This window comes from Schistocerca serialis, chromosome 4, assembly GCF_023864345.2.
Source record: "Schistocerca serialis cubense isolate TAMUIC-IGC-003099 chromosome 4, iqSchSeri2.2, whole genome shotgun sequence".
NCBI classification, from domain to species: domain Eukaryota; kingdom Metazoa; phylum Arthropoda; class Insecta; order Orthoptera; family Acrididae; genus Schistocerca; species Schistocerca serialis.
In genome coordinates, this window is record NC_064641.1 from 250405184 (window position 1) to 250424947 (window position 19764).

Below are 19764 nucleotides of genomic sequence, written 5' to 3' on the forward strand. Positions count from 1 at the left end.
GTACCGCCGAATTGCTCAACACGTGGGGCGTAAGGTCTCCACAGTACATCGATGTTGTCGCCAGTGGTCGGCGGAAGGTGCACGTGCCCGTCGACCCTGGACCGGACCGCAGCGACGCACAGATGCACGCCAAGACCGTAGGATCGTACGCAGTGCCGTAGGGGACCGCATCGCCACTTCCCAGCAAATTAGGGACACTGTTGCTCCTGGGGTATCGGCGAGGACCATTCGCAACCGTCTCCATGAAGCTGGGCTACGGTCCCGCACACCGTTAGGCCGTCTTCCGCTCACGCCCCAACATCGTGCAGCCCGCCTCCAGTGGTGTCGCGACAGGCGTGAATGGAGGGACGAATGGAGACGTGTCGTCTTCAGCGATGAGAGTCGCTTCTGCCTTGGTGCCAATGATGGTCGTATGCGTGTTTGGCGCCGTGCAGGTGAGCGCCACAATCAGGACTGCATACGACCGAGGCACACAGGGCCAACACGCGGCATCATGGCGTGGGGAGCGATCTCCTACACTGGCCGTACACCACTGGTGATCGTCGAGGGGACACTGAATAGTGCACGGTACATCCAAACCGCCATCGAACCCATCGTTCTACCATTCCTAGACCGGCAAGGGAACTTGCTGTTCCAACAGGACAATGCACGTCCGCATGTATCCCGTGCCACCCAACGTGCTCTAGAAGGTGTAAGTCAACTACCCTGGCCAGCAAGATCTCCGGATCTGTCCCCCATTGAGCATGTTTGGGACTGGATGAAGCGTCGTCTCACGCGGTCTGCACGTCCAGCACGAACGCTGGTCCAACTGAGGCGCCAGGTGGAAATGGCATGGCAAGCCGTTCCACAGGACTACATCCAGCATCTCTACGATCGTCTCCATGGGAGAATAGCAGCCTGCATTGCTGCGAAAGGTGGATATACACTGTACTAGTGCCGACATTGTGCATGCTCTGTTGCCTGTGTCTATGTGCCTGTGGTTCTGTCAGTGTGATCATGTGATGTATCTGACCCCAGGAATGTGTCAATAAAGTTTCCCCTTCCTGGGACAATGAATTCACGGTGTTCTTATTTCAATTTCCAGGAGTGTATTTCCCCAATGCAGCCCATGTCTTCACTAGCGTAATCCCCTGTCCGTGTCTGCTCCACTTACATACTTTTGTTACCATGTCACATGCCTGATACGACACCAGGCGGCATTCAACGTCGCGATGGGCAGTGGTCAAAATGTTCTGGTTGATCAGTGTATACATATACACAAATCAAAAAAAGTTCGGCATCACCCCAGTTCCCAGAACTCCTAAAGATAGACGTTGACTGTGGATATTGTATCAAAGACACGGTCCCTTTGACTGTTCAGAGATGTCACTAAACCCGCCCAAATCTCTAAACAACCATCATTGAGCAGCGCCTATTAGACGGAGGGGGTCCGACAGCCGATCAGTTCCAGTTCAAATGGCTCTGAGCACTATGCGACTTAACTTCTGAGGTCATCAGTCGCCTAGAACTTAGAACTAATTAAAACTAACTAATCTAAGGACATCACACACATCCATGACCGAGGCAGGATTCGAACCTGCGACCGTAGCGGTCACGCGGCTCCAGACTGTAGCGCCTAGAACCTCGCGGCCACTCCGTCCGGCAGTTCCAGTCATTCCACCAAGGAGGAGGTACACGGGTCATGTTTTCTGTAGTTCAAACATGCCTAGACGGTCAATGCCGCGGTTCGATCGCGTCCGCATTGTTACTTTGTGCCAGGAAGGGCTCTCAACAAAGGAAGTGTCCAGGCATCTTGAAGTGAACCAAAGTGATGTTATTCGGACATAGGAGATACAGAGAGCTTCTGTAAAGTTTGGAAGGTAGGATACGAGGTACTGGCAGAAGTAAAGCTGTGAGTACCGGGCGTGAGTCGTGCTTCGGTAGCTCAGTTGGTAGAGCACTTGCCCATGGAAGGCAAAGGTCCCGAGTTCGAGTCTCGGTCGGGCACACAGTTTTAATCTGCCAGGAAGTTTCATATCAGCGCACACTCCGCTGCAGAGTGAAAATCTCATTCAGGAACTGTCGATGACATGCCTCCCTCAGGCCACCCTAGGGCGACTACTGCAGTGAATGACCTCTACCTACGGATTATGACTTGGGGGAAACCTGACAGCAACTCCACCATGTTGAATAATACTTTTCGTGCAGCCACAGGACGTCGTGCTACGACTCAAACTGTGCACAATTAGCTGCATGATGTGCAACTTCATTGCCGATGTCCATGATGAGGTCAATCTTTGCAACAACGACACCATGCAGCGCGCTACAGATGGGCACAACAACATGCCGAATGGATCGTACAGGATTGGCATCACGTTCTCTTCACCGATGAGTGTCACATATGCCTTGAACCAGACAATCATCGAAGACGTTTTTGCAGGCAACCCAGTCAGGCTGAATGTCTTAGACACACTGTATAGCGAGTACAGCACGGTGGAGGTTCCCTGCTGTTTTGGGATTGCATTATGTGGGGCTGACTTAAGCTGCTGGTGGTCATGGAAGGCGCCGTAACGGCTGTACGATAGGTGAATGTCGTCCTCTGACCGATAGTGCAACCATATCGGTAGCATATTAGCGAGGCATTCGTCTTCATGGATGACAATTCGCACCTCCATTGTGCACATCTTGTGAATGACTTCCTTCAGGATAACGACATCGCTCGAAAAGAGTGGCCAACATGTTCTCCAGACATGATCCCTATCGAACACACCTGGAATACATTGAAAATGGCTGTTTATGGATGACGTGACCCACCAACCACTCTGAGGGATCTACGCCGAATCACTGTTGAGGAGTGAGACAATCTGGACCAACAGTGACTTGATGAACTTGTGGACAGTATGCCATGGCGAATACAGGCATGCATCAATGTAAGAGGATGTGCTGCTAGGTATTAGAGGTACTGATGTGTACAGCAATCTGGACCACCACCTCTGAAGGCCTCGCTGTATGGTGGTACAACATGCAATGTGTGGTTTTCATGAGCAATAAAAAGGGTGGAAATGATGTTTATGTTGATCTCTATTCCAATTTTCTGTACAGGTTCCGGAATTCATGGAACCGAGGTGACGGAAAACTTTTTTTGATGTGTGTAGGATGATTTCTTGATAATGTTATAGACTTCCATGGATAATGGAGGAAGATAAATGTATCAATTTGAGGTAAGGGTCCCAGTACGAGAAATGAACAAATTGAAAGTTATAATGGAAAACCGTTTTGATATCTCTGACAGTCGAATATATGTACTGGTAGTGTTGTTGCTAAGAATGTAGGGTATGCAACTTTCAGAGGTTTTAGCATGGACCAAACACGGGCTCTAAAATGCATAACTGTGGAGCTATAAGTACTTATTCATCTACGCTAGTGTGAAACACACCTCTATTGAACAATTGTTGATAGCTCCTATGGTATGCATTTCAGATCCCTTGTTTATTGGACTTTTTTTATTTTTGGTCCATACTACCACCTCTTTGTTGCCTACCCTGCAGCCTTAGCAGCAACAGTGCCGGTATCTGTATTCCAGGTAAGAGGTATCAGGACGATTTCCTCATACAACAGGGACCCTTACCTCAAACTGATACATTTTTCCTTCTCCATCATCTTTGATAGTTTGTAGCATCATCACAGCATCATCCTGTATGTACATATGTGTACAGGTGCCTGCGTGTATAACTTTCACGCCTTATAGCGTCGTTGGATGACATTTCTGGACACGGCTTTCTGTTAAAAATACTATGTAGTCCTACTGACTCCATTCTACAAGTCCCAGGAGTTTGTTACTGAATACTCCGAACACCGCGAGTTTTTCTTAATGGAGGGTATTCCACTTCCTGTCTCCACTTAATTCAATTCCCTTTGTCGTGCAGGTTCTACCTGTGGACTCAAACGAACCGTGTAGGATTCGTTGACAACATGTGCTATCAGTCCATAAATGGGGACCACTTCCGCCTGAAATGTAGGCAGGCCTTTACGAAAGCAACTGGAGAATACCCTTTGTGAAACATAGCTTGCAATTTTCAAAATTCTTTGCCACTTTGGAGGGGTTTTCATACAGTATGCATGCGTTGATCTAATTTGGTGCGGGTGGGGGGAGGGGTTCATGACAGCCCCTCCCGTTAGATCCACACCCGCATGACATTCAACAATGCGTTTTACCAGTACAGTGGTTCTTGACGCAGTATTGTCTGCCGTCTGCTGTGGTGTTAGTGAACTGCTTGTGTCGGCAGCAGTTAAGCACTAAGCGTTAGTGACCCGGATGTCTCATGCGTGGTAAATTGTCGTAGATATGGGCCTAACGATGCCAGTTATTTCACTTAGTGTTACTATTTTCAACGTTTACTAATAACGCAGTTTTCTGTGCTGTGATGGCTCAAGGAAAACACACTAATCATGTGCTACATTTGAGTCTCTATTACTGACGGTTGTTTACATCAACCTGTTAACATTCGAGTTACGACAGGTATGTTTAATTTCTATTGCTGCCGTAATCATGACCAATCCAGTATCAGTAGCGGTATTGGGAAACAGGTTGACGAAAACCGAAACGAGTGCATTATGATAACTTAGTGATTGAGTAGGCGTTCCGAACAGAGCCTAAGTCTCGAATTTCGCTTCTGGCTATTCAGCTGCAACAGCGCTACATTTTTTGCACAGACAAAGATGCGTAAACACCATAATATACGTGGATATACGATGCCATTAACATTACTGCTTGAAATTGTGTTTTACAAGATGACAAAAATTTACACAACACGAACGATAATTAGGCACTATAAAAGACTATTGTCATCCTATCTCGTCGAACGATCTTATCATGAATCACATGTAATGCTTCTTTCGAAGCCGAGAAGTAAATTAAGGAGGCTGAGTTCACAGCCCAACTGTGGTCCAACATTGTACAGAAGCTTCGGAAAGACATTGTCATGTCAATGCAAATGAACCTTTCTAAAACTTCTGGAATAAAAGAAAATGCATTTCTACATAAAATGTTTATGAAAGTAATAGCGACTCTTAATTTACTGGTGTTTTCTACCACCAAAATCCAACTAGTAAACTTACAGTACTGGTACAGTAAAGCTGTGCAGCTTTGCTCCAACTCTGAAAAAAAAAAAGAAAAAAAAAACCATCTCGCCTGCCTTTTTATTTTTGTTAAAAATCGGAAGAGTTTTGATCCTGCCCAACGGTTGGCAGTTTCTACTAGCTTATATATTTCAGTTAGTCTTCCACTCGTTGTCTTGGATATCGTTTACTGCTAAGCGTATCTGTATTACTGTATTCTTGTCAAGAAAAAGTGTTATTTTGCTCCCTGAGAACTACATGCGTACACAGAAGGCAAATGTCATTCTTTTATGTGTAGGAATTAGTTATTGTCTAAACCATAACCACAGGATTGTAAACAACATGTTATTAATCTCTATACAATTGAAAACAGCCATGTTAGCATTACTTAGTTTTGGACGTGATTCAGCTTGGGCTGAATCACCCGTGCTTAATTAGATAGGCTATGTTGGTGCGTTAAAAAATCAGTGATTATACCAGGAAAATATTTTGGACAAAATCACCACCATCGACCAATAGTGACACTGAGAAAATGCCTCTTTTGCTTAACTGTTTTGAGAGGTTTTACCTCTATGTCATCCCATTTGTGAAAGAGTACCTCTTTATTTAAAGGCCACTTCCACTTTATCAAGAGATGGTATCATCTCCAATAAAACTTTCAATAACACCAGGGTAATGTTTATTTTTCATACTAAGTAATCAAAGACATACAAGTCATACTGCTGGTTGGTTTCAGTTCTTTCCATGGTTTTGATTGGCTCTCTGAGATTTCTTCTGGATGTTTCATAAACTTTGTCTGAACTTCCAGCAAGAATTTGCTCTTCTAATAGCTCTTCATCATTTGAATAATCATGCACTGGATGGCTAACAATGAAATAAAGTCTACCACCTGCTTTACCTATGATTGAACCCTAAGATGGTTACATTTCATGCCCTCACAAACTGTTACACCTAGATATTTGCATGAGTTGACTACTTCCAATTGTAATTCATTGATATGGTAGTCATAGGATACTAATAGTATGTTTTTTTGTTTGATGAAGTGTGCCATTTTACATTTCTGAACATTTAAAGCAAGTTGCCTGTCTGTGAACGACCCTGATATCGTACCAAGAACCGACTGAATATTTGTGCAGTAATTATCACATTATGCTTCATTATAGACAATTGCATCACCTTCAAAAAGTGTGAGGTTAGTATTAATATTGACTGTCAGGTCATTAATGTATAATATGAATAGTAAGGGTCCTGGCACACTTCCCTGAAATTTACCTGAAATTCTACATCTGTTGATGACTGCCCATCCAAGATAACATGCCATCTCCTCCCTCTGAAGAAATCTTCAGTCAGTCACAAATTTAATTTGATGTAATTAATTTGATGTCTCATATGAGCATACATTTATTAATATCATTGATGTAGTGCTAAGTCAAATGTTTTTTACGAAGTCAAGAAGTACTGCACCTATTTGACTTCCTTGATCCCTGGCTTTCAGAATGTCATCTGAGAAATGTTCAATTTGAGTTTCCTGTAACCGATGTTCTTGGAATCTGTGCTGATTGGTATGTGTAAGATTATTCAGCATGAGATATCTTGTTACATTTGAACTCAGAACATGTTGTAAGGATTCTATAAGAGATGGATGTCACTGATATTAAAGAGCAGTTTTGTGGATCACTCCAGCTACCCTTCTTGTAGAAAGATGAAGAGAGGGTATGCAGTATTATCAGTTGTTACAATAACAGTGAATTCTCAAAAACAGACTGTTTACTGCATTCAAGTTTATTTTTTAATTTTTTTATGGATAAAACCATGACATCTACTGACACATAACTAGAGAGCACAATGTTTAAAGGAAAAGTTTATCCTGACTACATCTGACACTATTCAGAAGTCTCAAGATGTTTGATATGCCCCCAATAAAATAGTTACTGGGCAAGGAGCCAAACAATGGCTAAAGCAGGACTCCCAGATAAATGACAGACCAGCTTTGTTGTGTTCTAACTTGCCATTATTTATGTGAACTTATTATAATGGCTTCTGTTACTGATACATAACTGGTGTAGAATTAAAAATTCCATTTTGAAGTTATCTGTATATGCAGGTACACTTCTAGAATTCAGATAATTTTGTTCTTGAAATTTTCTGATTCCCAAACTTGTGTTTTGTAAGTAGGTCACAAGCTAACTATTCAGTGAAATGATGTATGAAAATTATTTTACCCATGAGCAACAGTAATTGTTCCAGTGTTACATGTAGTACATGAAAATTTGATTTGTAATGCCAAGCATGGCCAGTATCCTGGGTGGAAAGGGATAGTAAGCCTTTTTTCAGTTAGTTAGCAATAACAACATGATTTATGAGTTACCAAATATTTTCAAATGCCATACAGCACCACTTTTTATCTTCTGGAAGAAAAATTATAAATAAAATAATTATTGTAAGGTTCTGTTAGTGAAGCCAATGAAGTTGAGTGAATTTTTCTAAGAGTGTGATCCTTTGGGGTAATGAGATTCATCTTACACATTCTCAGAACAAAAATTTGGAAGCAGGGTGCTGGAACATGTGGCAAAATAACAGAATGAGCACTAAAAGTCAGATGAACACCGTAAGACAAGGAGAAAAAGCTTAATGTTCCTTTTCATAATTTATGCATGGGGTTTTCTTGGAGTGTGCAAGTAGTACATGTACCAGCATTGATTTTCTTTCTGTCATAATACTGATGCAAGCATTAGGAAAAAAATGAAGTGCTAAGAGTGTCTCTAATAATAGATTGATGGAAAAATGCACGAAGCTCTGGTTCAAATGAAACAGTTATATAGACAATACAAACTTATAGCCTCTTCTACAGAAAGTAATCTGAGGGACCAACATAAAAATACAATCAAAAAAATTTGTGCACTTTATGGTAGAAAGTTAGTTTTTAGAAGGTGCAATAATACTGAGAAGAAAAATACTCAATAAAAGAATAATAGGGCCTAATGTGTGAGAGTATTTGAAATTTTTACAGCAATACGTGATTTCCTTAAATCACTCCAGGCAAATGCCGGGATGGTTCCTCTGAAAGGGCATGGCCGACTTGCTTCCCGACCCTTCCCTAATCCGATGAGACCGGTGACCACGCTGTCTGGTCTCCTTCCCCAAAACAACCAACCTTTTACAGCAATAGTATGAGTTCATATTTGTAATAATAATTATTACATGACACAAAGCAAAAAAGTAACCAAAATTTTAGGCCAAGGTGTGGCACCTACTTTCTAGCATGGAATATCTTCAGCTTGAGAGCCAGAAACTGCACAGCATTTTCTTTTTAAATAGTGTCCGTTGCCAGTGTTGCAGTTTTGATGGTCAGGAAGCAGTCTGTAATTTTATATCTCAGACAGGTTATGTGAATGAACTATAGTATGAAGAACCTGATGTTAATGTGAATGGTGCACAATCAGAGTAACTGTAGATATTTGAATTAATGATAAGCGCATGGATGATACTGCTCTATATTTTGGCTTCCAGAGAAAAGTGCAGGATTGTCATTCACTGTTGTGAAAACTGAAAATGTGTTCCATTACCATTAAGCCCCCATCAGCATGTTGTTGGATAACAAGAAAGTGGCACTAATTACTGCCATATCCTGCAGTCACAAGTCACATTTAATGCAACACTCATTAAAATGATAGTTACACACATCAAAAATTAAAATTTGCTATGCTTGTATTTTGTTGTTTCATGTTAACTTCACTGTGTGTGTGTGTGTGTGTGTGTGTGTGTGTGTGTGTCTGTGTGTGTGTGTGTGTGTGATTGCACGTGTGTCTGTTCCTTTTTCTTTTAATGAAAAAGTACTGTATTTCAGTATTCAGTGCAAAATGTAATTTGCAGGCAGGGTTTATTACTAAAAGCAATGCGTGTCAAGAGGGAAAATTAACTGAATGTTGTGATGCATGTGCGATTTTCTTCCATTTACAACAGCTTTCTTTGACTAAGGAAATATAATATCTGATGATATTCTGAAACCATCTGTTGTAAGCTGTACAATAAAAATTTATTGTAAAATTCTGCAAGTGAATCCAATAAAGTTGTGTGAATTTTTCCAACAGTATGATTCTTTTGAGTAATGAAATTGGTCTTACACTTTCCTAAGGATAAAAATTTGGAGGTAGTGCCTGTCATTGAGAGGAGTTTATAATTTGATTAGTGAAAATAGCTGGAAAAGTCTTATTCTTTATCTTTCACTGTTCCTTGTACTATAATATTGTATATGCTTTTGTTTTTTCATAGATATATATATTTTGAAGTAAATTCTAGTGTTAGCTACTGAATACTTTGTATTACTCCCACTTCAGGCAACACAACAATGCTGAAAGTTGCAGACAGCAAGCCTATGGCCACTCCCATTCCGTGAGAGCTGAGTTCCTTGCAAGAATATTGATTACTGTGGAGACAGTGGAGCCAAACGGTAGCTCCAGCTGTCAGTGCTACTGGAGCATTACAGGTAGTCGAACGATGGCTGACTGTAGGGGCAGGCCTGCATGTGACTGTGGGCCTGATTAGTGATCCGATGTCGAGACTGCAAAGCATTGTCAAAGGTGTGTAAACTGCAGATTGCACAAACACTACACTAATAATAATTTTCAGTCTGCATCATACTTTTACGATGTGTCACATGCTGACCACATGGTGATTTTATATCAGAGTTACTTTGTTTATTATTTCTTCATGGTAAGTAATTGAAATATAGATTTTTACCCAGATTTTGAATAACTCTGCATTATAAAGTGGATAAATCTCTTGTCTTTATATCAAAATTAAAAAGGAAAGAATCTACATGCCCAAGCTGAAAAAGCATGCTGCTGAACACTATAGCCTTTCACAGTTGTTTTATCAATGTGATGTAGAGAATTTGTGTAACTTTTGTTATATTACTGGTGAAGTTTGGCTTTGTTGCCCAATTAAGTACTGCAACTATTTTCAACACTAGATAAGCAGATTATTTTAGTTACACTTGAGCACTCACTCTACTTGTCCAGTTCTGTAGTTAATATAGGAGTGAAATGCAACTGTGATACAATCATTTGAATTGCATGCAGATTTTTTTCAGAACTCATACACCTACATGAAAATGCAAAATTAGTGCAACACTTCCAAATACATGTTTTGTTAAAATATTTTTCTCTTTAGTAGCAGCATTGAACTACATAACTAAGGGACATGTAAGCATCTGTATCATATAAAGTCATTATTTGTCTCTAATATTAAGTGATAGTGCATACGAGCAGTGCCCTTTTGGTATATATTAGTGGTAAGTGTGAAAGAAAACTCGTTTGTAGTTGCATGAAAAAGGAAAACATCACACCATTTACAGATATCATTTTCACTTATTTTTATCTGCAATGTAGATCTATTTGTATAGAATCAGAACCCCTAGTGATGAGACTGTGCTTCAAAAATGTTCAGCAAAACCTAAAATGGGAGACACATCTTAATCATGTAAATAAAAAGATAACCACACTTACATACGCAGTAAGAATCCTCGCACAAAATACAAGCTGTGCGTCTGTGATCACACTGTACCATGGCAGTATTCAGTCACTGCTGATGTATGGCATTATCTTTTGGGGGAACTCTTTAGGTACAAACAAAACATTTATGCTACAGAAAAAGATTGTTAGAATAATAAACCATGCTAATTATAGAGACTCCCATAGACCAATATTTAAAAATCTCAATATACTGCCTCTTCCTTGCTTATATATGTATGAAATATTAAATTTCACAAAAGGAAGTATTTTAAAAGATGGAAATATCTTCAAGTATAACTGTGATTACCACCCTCATGATACTAGGCAGAAGCATTACTTGCATGTCAATACAGTAAGTCAAACATTTGTAAGAGAGGAGTGCATCATGCTGGCATAATGCTGTACAATCACATGCCATTCTATTTGAAAGAGATGTAAAATTTACAAAAGTTGAAAGTGAAACTGAAAGGTACTTGCTTGACCACTGCTTCTATTCTGTTTCTGAGTTTTTAGAGTACCAGAAAAGTGTAGTGTAACTGCTCAAATATTCTTAATAAGTCTATAAATTTATTTCATTATATTAAATTTGTCATCAATATTCAACATGTATTGAATAATTTTTAATTATTTATCCTTTCAAAATAATAATATATATGATGTTGTATATACAGTTCCATCCTGACTTGCCCTACATCGTTTGTGCAAAATATGTACCTAAACACAATTTACAGGACCAATAAAGAAAATGTGTTTCTCTGATTACTAAAAATGCTAATTTTCTAGGTAGTTGACACAAAATAGCATATCTTTGTAACTGTCGAATCCACTATACCTGTTCATAGAATGTTATGCTTTACTGTCACCATAATTACTCACATATGCCGCTCAGACAGAAATTTGTGCTCTAAAGAAAAATTAGGCGGACATCTATTTTCTAAACTGTTGCCTTCTAAACTGTTGCCTTGAGAGATCATACATTAACATACATTCAGTGATATTAAATCTTGAACTTCCAAAAACATAATGTCCTTTAAGTGATATAAAATCTTGGACTTCCAGAAAGATAATGTCCTTTCACAGTCAAGACAAAATAAAACTGAGGAAGGTGAACAGAAGAAAGGAAAGAATTTTGTAGAAAGGTTAGTTAAATTTGTTGTCAATTTTAGGGTCTTGTAAGTTGGAGCACCGGGCTAGTTGAATAAGGACCTGAAGAAATTACCTATGTTCACATTGGAGGAAACTTCCAGACTTCATCTGAAATGATTTATGGGTGCCGCACAAAACCCAAATGGAACAAAAAGTGAATGAATTCATGTGCTCCCCAGTGTCTTAACTATTGCACCACCTCACTTGGCAAGAATTGTAGAAAACTGATGAATTTACAAAAAAAGGATTTTAGTCTTTCAGAACACTGAGTTAGTATGGAAGAAAAACTCAAACTGGTAATGTTAATCAACATAAAAGAAAGAAGTGTGAAGGCAGCCATCTGGTGTATATAACATAAACAAAGAGCAACAACTGACAGAGGATGTGTAATGCTTGTAAGTAAAGTAGATGAGTAAACAAGAGGAGCATGGACAAAACATAATTAAAATGAGACATAAGAGGTTTGCTTGGTCTTCAGTGATCCCTTATATTATCTTTTTTTATCTTCCTCCCTCTAGGCTGTCTTATATTATATTCTGTCATATATTTGCTCATTCTATTTGATTCCTTTGGTATTTGTTATTAATATTACTTGTCTGGACGTTCAATCTTGTATATTTTAATGGTTATTTCATATATTTTTTCATCTTATCTCTTGGTCCATGGCTCCAAATGATTAGTATTGCCCTCCATTTGTTCCTGCACCTTCTATTGCCATTCCTTCTTTGTATTCTCTTCATATTTTACTTTATGAATATTATGTTGGCTTTGCTTTACTGTCAAGCAAAGCATGTGATTAGCTAGTGCATGCTTTTCACATGCCTTAATAATTTACAAATACTGAAGCAGGCCTAATTCATCTTATGGAATGTGATACACATGCTTTGCCTTTGCTATGTTTTTAATTGTAATCCTGATCTATAGAAACAATGGAGTAAAGGATCCATAGTCAAATGAGACAATATATAACCAGGTACGCTCAAAAAATTATTCACCATAAAAATCCTACAACGGATTACCGATATAAATTTCTCATAAGATCTCCACTTATAGGCTCCTCTCTGTATAGCAATTACGAAAGTAAAATACATTTAAAAAAACCAAATGTATGATGTGGTTCTTGAAGAAGTTCATATTGTTGACAAGAAGACTGAATTTTCACAATTAACACCTTGTTCATTAATAAACTTCAAAAATTTTCATTAAATGTAGTGACACTATTAGGGAAAGGAAAGATTGCTACTCATCACATAGAGAAGGCATTGAGCTGCAGACCGGCACAGTTTTGTGATTGTACCTGTCTACAGCTCAATGCCTCCTCTACAGAGGCAATATTTTAATTGTGTCTGTCTGCAACATGTTGCCTCCTCTGTGTGGTGAGTAACAGTCTATCCTTTTCAAAATATTGTTGTTATTCCATCCTGGACTTTTCATCATATGTTGTGAATGTTTCCTAACAATAATATCATGTGATACGACACAATCAAATTTATATATAACTACATTTTGTTCTCTCTTTTAATTAGTTCACATTTCACTCATTTGAAAATTCTTATTTACAGGGAAAATGTACTGAGATAATGACTTTGTCATGTTGTAAAATATTTTTAGTGATTAGGCTACCGAATGAAAAAAATTGTGATACTCTGAAAGTAATTGTGCATGTCTTTTAATGTATTGTCAGAAGACCAGCAATCAGATATTGCAATCTATATTCTTATAAAACTCAACTTGTAATGGTCATCCAACTTCATTATTTTGCTCATAAAAGTGTTATTCAGTGCACTGATTGAAAGATATTGTCAATGTACAGGGTGTACATAAAGTCCGGGAACACTTTCAATTATTTATTGCACAAGAACTAAATGTTGTACAGATGTCAAACATATTGCCTTTTGAAGAGAAACTCAGAAAGTTTTTTTTACAAACATTTGATATGCTAACCATGAGTGACCCGGCAGATGTCAATATGGTAATCGAAATCTTGTCATACCCACCCCAGCATGGCATCGTCAACTGTGGCAGTTACTTACCATATTCTCTCCCAGAGCTCTGCTACATCACATGGTAGAGGTGGTACATACACCAGATTTTTAATGTGTCCCCACAGAAAAAACGCACACAGAGTGAGATTTGTGGTCAGGGAGACCATTTCATGAAACAGCTGGCCCCTTCTGTAGCACGGCCGATCCATCGATGCGGCAGCTCCATGTTCAGGTACCCACAAACTTCACGATGAAAATGGGGAGAGCCCCATCTTGCTTAAAGATGAACGGAGAGCCCAATTGCACTTGAGGCATCATCCATTGCTGCAACATATACAAGTAGGAATATCCAGTGACAGTGCTCTCAGCGAAGAAGAATGGCACGTACAGTTTTCAATGTGCCATGGCACAAAAAACATTTACCTTTGGGAAATCACGCTCAAATTCAGTTCATTCATGTGGATGCTTCGTATCACAGATTCAAAAATTATGCCTGTTCACTTTCCCATTTTGTTGAACTCCAACACACAGGAAGCTCGCTCCACACCTGAACTCACCATGTTTGCGACTGGCGCTGACTATTGGAAAATTAACAAACAACGCTGTGGTGGTACACATGAAAAAAATAACTTTCAGGATTTCTCTTCAAAATACACTCCTGGAAATGGAAAAAAGAACACATTGACACTGGTGTGTCAGACCCACCATACTTGTTCCGGACACTGCGAGAGGGCTGTACAAGCAATGATCACACGCACGGCACAGCGGACACACCAGGAACCGCGGTGTTGGCCGTCGAATGGCGCTAGCTGCGCAGCATTTGTGCACCGCCGTCGTCAGTGTCAGTCAGTTTGCCGTGGCATACGGAGCTCCATCGCAGTCTTTAACACTGGTAGCATGCCCCGACAGCGTGGACATGAACCGTATGTGCAGTTGATGGACTTTGAGCGAGGGCGTATAGTGGGCATGCGGGAAGCCGGGTGGACGTACCGCCGAATTGCTCAACACGTGGGGCGTGAGGTCTCCACAGTACATCGATGTTGTCGCCAGTGGTCGGCGGAAGGTGTACGTGCCCGTCGACCTGGGACCGGACCGCAGCGACGCACGGATGCACGCCAAGACCGTAGGATCCTACGCAGTGCCGTAGGGGACCGCACCGCCACTTCCCAGCAAATTAGGGACACTGTTGCTCCTGGGATATCGGCGAGGACCATTCGCAACCGTCTCCATGAAGCTGGGCTACGGTCCCGCACACCGTTAGGCCGTCTTCCGCTCACGCCCCAACATCGTGCAGCCCGCCTCCAGTGGTGTCGCGACAGGCGTGAATGGAGGGACGAATGGAGACGTGTCGTCTTCAGCGATGAGAGTCGCTTCTGCCTTGGTGCCAATGATGGTCGTATGAGTGTTTGGCGCCGTGCAGGTGAGCGCCACAATCAGGACTGCATACGACCGAGGCACACAGGGCCAACACCCGGCATCATGGTGTGGGGAGCGATCTCCTACACTGGCCGTACACCACTGGTGATCGTCGAGGGGACACTGAATAGTGCACGGTACATCCAAACCGCCATCGAACCCATCGTTCTACCATTCCTAGACCGGCAAGGGAACTTGCTGTTCCAACAGGACAATGCACGTCCGCAATTATCCCGTGCCACCCAACGTGCTCTAGAAGGTGTAAGTCAACTACCCTGGCCAGCAAGATCTCCGGATCTGTCCCCCATTGAGCATGTTTGGGACTGGATGAAGCGTCGTCTCACGCGGTCTGCACGTCCAGCACAAACGCTGGTCCAACTGAGGCGCCAGGTGGAAATGGCATGGCAAGCCGTTCCACAGGACTACATCCAGCATCTCTACGATCGTCTCCATGGGAGAATAGCAGCCTGCATTGCTGCGAAAGGTGGATATACACTGTACTCGTGCCGACATTGTGCATGCTCTGTTGCCTGTGTCTATGTGCCTGTGGTTCTGTCAGTGTGATCATGTGATGTATCTGACCCCAGGAATGTGTCAATAAAGTTTCCCCTTCCTGGGACAATGAATTCACGGTGTTCTTATTTCAATTTCCAGGAGTGTACATATGTATGATATCTGTACAATGTTTGGTTCTTGTGCAATAAATTATTGAAAGTGCTACCAAACATTATGTACACCCTGTATAATTCTTTTATTTTGTTAATTCTAACGTAGACATTTCTTGGGAGGAGGGAGTGAAATTTCCATTTATTTCATAGGACAAGGCCACAATTGAGCATCAATATACGCTGTTGTAAAACATATCTTTTGGGTCTTATAAAGGAGAAGAAAACTTCCATTCATTGCAGAGGAAAAGACTGCAGTTGAGTGTCAGTGTATATTATCATGAAACATATCTGTGTAGTGTTATAAATCAACTTCAAACTATTGGTTATTGCTTACAATTACTGTGTAACTTGGGGCTGATAGTCATCAAGTTTTCTCAAGCTTTCTGCATTTCTTGCATATTCTGCAATTGTTGCCAATCATTTGGATGAGAAGCAGCCAGCAGTGGCAGCCTTGTCAATAGCCACACCCTGTGGTATTCAACTTACAACTAGTCCAAACAAATTTTTAAAGTTCACAACTTACAGCTTGCAGTTCACTGCTTTTCTTGCTCCACGGATGGACTTTAGACATAAAATCAAAGCTAGCATTAGTGATTAAATACCCAAAATATTAATTTTAAGCCTGGAATTCATGCTTGTTTGTTACCATTGCCAGTAGGCAGCTCTTTGCAAACATAAGTAAATACTGAGCACTTTGAAGGATCAGCAGTGTTCTGGTCCTTTGCAGTTGTTACATATAGTTACTATCTGCACTTTATTGTCCCTGGTATGACACATATTGTCTCTGGTATGACACATAAGGATCAACTTTCAGATAGTGTGTAATTTACTGAAATGTACTAATTAAAAGAATTGAAAAACAGGAGATTCAGACTTTTCTGCCGAATCTAGCCAGTTTGATTTGGATTGATCACAGGTTTTTCAGGTAAATAATGATATGGTTCCTACTAATGTGCTATGGACTTTCCTTTCCCTGTTAACAACATTGCAATGACACATATTGTCTCTGGTATGACACATAAGGATCAACTTTCAGATAGTGTGTAATTTACTGAAATGTACTAATTAAAAGAATTGAAAAACAGGAGATTCAGACTTTTCTGCCGAATCTAGCCAGTTTGATTTGGATTGATCACAGGTTTTTCAGGTAAATAATGATATGGTTCCTACTAATGTGCTATGGACTTTCCTTTCCCTGTTAACAACATTGTCAAACAAATTAAAATTTTAAAACAATGGAAACCCCAGGTTGGAATATCAACAGTGCAAGAAAAAGATAGATTGCTACTTAGCATAAAGGTGACACATTAAGTTGCTATCATTCATAATTGAAAAACACTTACACATTAGCTTTTGACCACAGCCTTTGTCAGAAAAAGAAAGAGAAACACACATGCATTTGTTCACACGAGCTAGCACACCTCACTTGCACATGACCGTCATCTCTGGCAGCTCGGACCAAAGCTAATGTGTGAATGAGTTTCAAAAGTGCCTATCTGCAATGTAACATGTCATCTTTATGGTGTGTAGCAGTCCATATTTTCCTTACATTGTTAAATTAAATGCTGATATTCTCTACATTTATTATTGTTATTATTTTCATAGTTGAACATTTTACTATTTTGATGGATGTATTTCTTTCAGTAAGTTCCCATTGTTAATGATATCTGGTGTACAATGATCATACATCATCGATCCTCTGGTTCAAAGAACCAAAAATAAATACAATAGTAGGAGTTCTGTTCTTGTGTATTTTTCTCAAGACATGATAGGTTTGTTTTTGCACCACTGGAATAACTCAGAAAGAGGGAGAAGTAATTATATTTGCTGCCTCCCAAACTCTTGTGTAGTCATGTGGAATGGCAAATCTGCTTTTGTGACTGCTTAATATGGATTCAGTATGATTTTAGAGAATTTTTGAGTAACATTTTGCTATTTCTTAAGAAGATCAATGCAGATCTGAAATGAGGAAGGTGATTGTTGATCTGTAATATGCAGAGTTATGGGATCAAGGACAATGCTTTACAGAGATTTGATTAATATTTCACAGCTAGGGAACAAAGTGCTCATAACATCAGGGCCAACAAATTACTTCTCTGATTGGCTAATAGATTTTATGGGGTCTAGCAATGTTTGATACTGGATTCATCTCTGTTCTTGTTGTATGTAAATGTTTTTCTACCAAAGATCAATGTACATTCAGTCTAATTCACAAGTGACCCTTCATTTTATGTAAAAATGGCTGGTAGTGTCCTGAGACTTTAGAAGATTTTGAGCCTTAGTTTCATCAAAATAGACTGAAAACAAATGTAACAGAGATGCGGAAGATGAAGTTTGAAACTATATCATCATAAATGACTGACACAGTAGTAACGATGTAGGAAAAGATAGATTGCTATGGGCTGTAAAGATGACTTGCTAAGTTGCAAACAGGCACAATTAAAAGACACTTACACATAAGCTATCGGCCACAGCCTTTGTCAGAACAAGAGAAACACACAGCATTTATTTACACAAGGAAGCACACCTCAAACACACATGACTACCAACTCTAACAGCTTGGGCCATGCTGCTGGAGCTGGTAGTCATGTGTGGGTTAGGTGTGCTTGCTCATGTGAATGAATGGTGTGTGTTTCTCTTTTTCTGATGAAGGCTGTGGCTGAAAGCTAATGTGTTAGCATCTTTTAATTGTGCTTGCCTGCAACTTAGTGTGTCGCCTTTACAGTACCATAGAATGGGGCAATACAAATATAGTGGGGCAATATTGATTATTTGGCCTATATTTTGAAAGTTGAGCTCTCCATTGAAACTGTGATAGTATTGGAGCCGGTGCGTGATATATTAAGAAAGGTAACATTATTGTTTACGTAGCTGAATGCAAAGAATTCCCTCAGGTGTCCCCTACAATTGGCCAGTAAATGGTGTGGGAAACAGTTTGTTGCTTGTAAAGAATGTTAACAGTGAAAACTTTAGTTGAAGAGCTTCGTAGGCTGTACAGATAGAGAAAGTTAATATTGTTAACTATTCCTTAGTTAGTTAGGTTATCATATGAACATTTACATAAATTTCTAAGTAATACTGTTGTGAAGTTACAAAGCCTTATGTGGAAAGTTGTCTTGTTACAGGGTAATAACGATCATAGCAAGAATGTACATCAAGAAGCTTGGGTGTGGTGGAAGATGCAAATACAAATCAATTTCAGTGGAAAATGCATTAAAAGTTATGTGTCAGGAGAAAATGAGCCTCAGGAGGGCAACAGAAGAATTTTCTGTATCATACACAACCCATAATGATATGTTACAGAATAAGTGTAAAAACCGAGTGGGTGCACCAACAGCTTTAGACAGGGAAGAGGAGCTAATAATTGTTGAAGGTTTATTGGTATGTGCCAAGTGGGATTGTCCACTGGAAAACATGGATGTACATAACATTGTACACTGTGATCTTAACCACACAGGGAAAATGGAAAAGAGATTTAAAGACAATCGGCCAGGATTACAGTGGGTTCATGCATTTCTGAGAAGAACCCAGAACTGATGTTGAGAATCAGAGAGAACATGAAAAGAGTTAGAGCAGTTGTTTCAAGGGAGATCATAACAGAATAGAGTTAGAGCAGCTGTTTTGTGGGAGATCATAACAGAATATTGCGATAATCTTAGGGAAAGGGTGGATGGAGATTGTGACTGTGATATAATTATCTACAATGAAATAAATTTTTCTGATGACCCAGGACATGTGAAGGTGCCTGTCAAAAGAGGCATCAAGCATCCTGAGAGAATTTTAGACAGATCTAAAACTACTATCAGTGTTATGATGGAAGCATCTGAAGATGGAACATTGTTACCCCCCCATTTACTGTTTACAGAAGTAAGCACCTGTATGATACTTGGACTGAGGAAGGTGTTGATGAGGTTGGTTACAACAGGAATTTGTGTGGGT

General features: G+C 40.1%; 1 non-coding gene across 1 annotated transcript; it reads left to right on the forward strand.

Moving 5' to 3' along the window:
- The first annotated feature begins 1912 nt into the window (after positions 1-1912).
- On the forward strand, positions 1913-1987 carry Trnap-ugg (transfer RNA proline (anticodon UGG)). Its single transcript has one exon. It is a non-coding gene; the product is annotated as a tRNA-Pro (tRNA).
- Positions 1988-19764: the final 17777 nt, after the last annotated feature.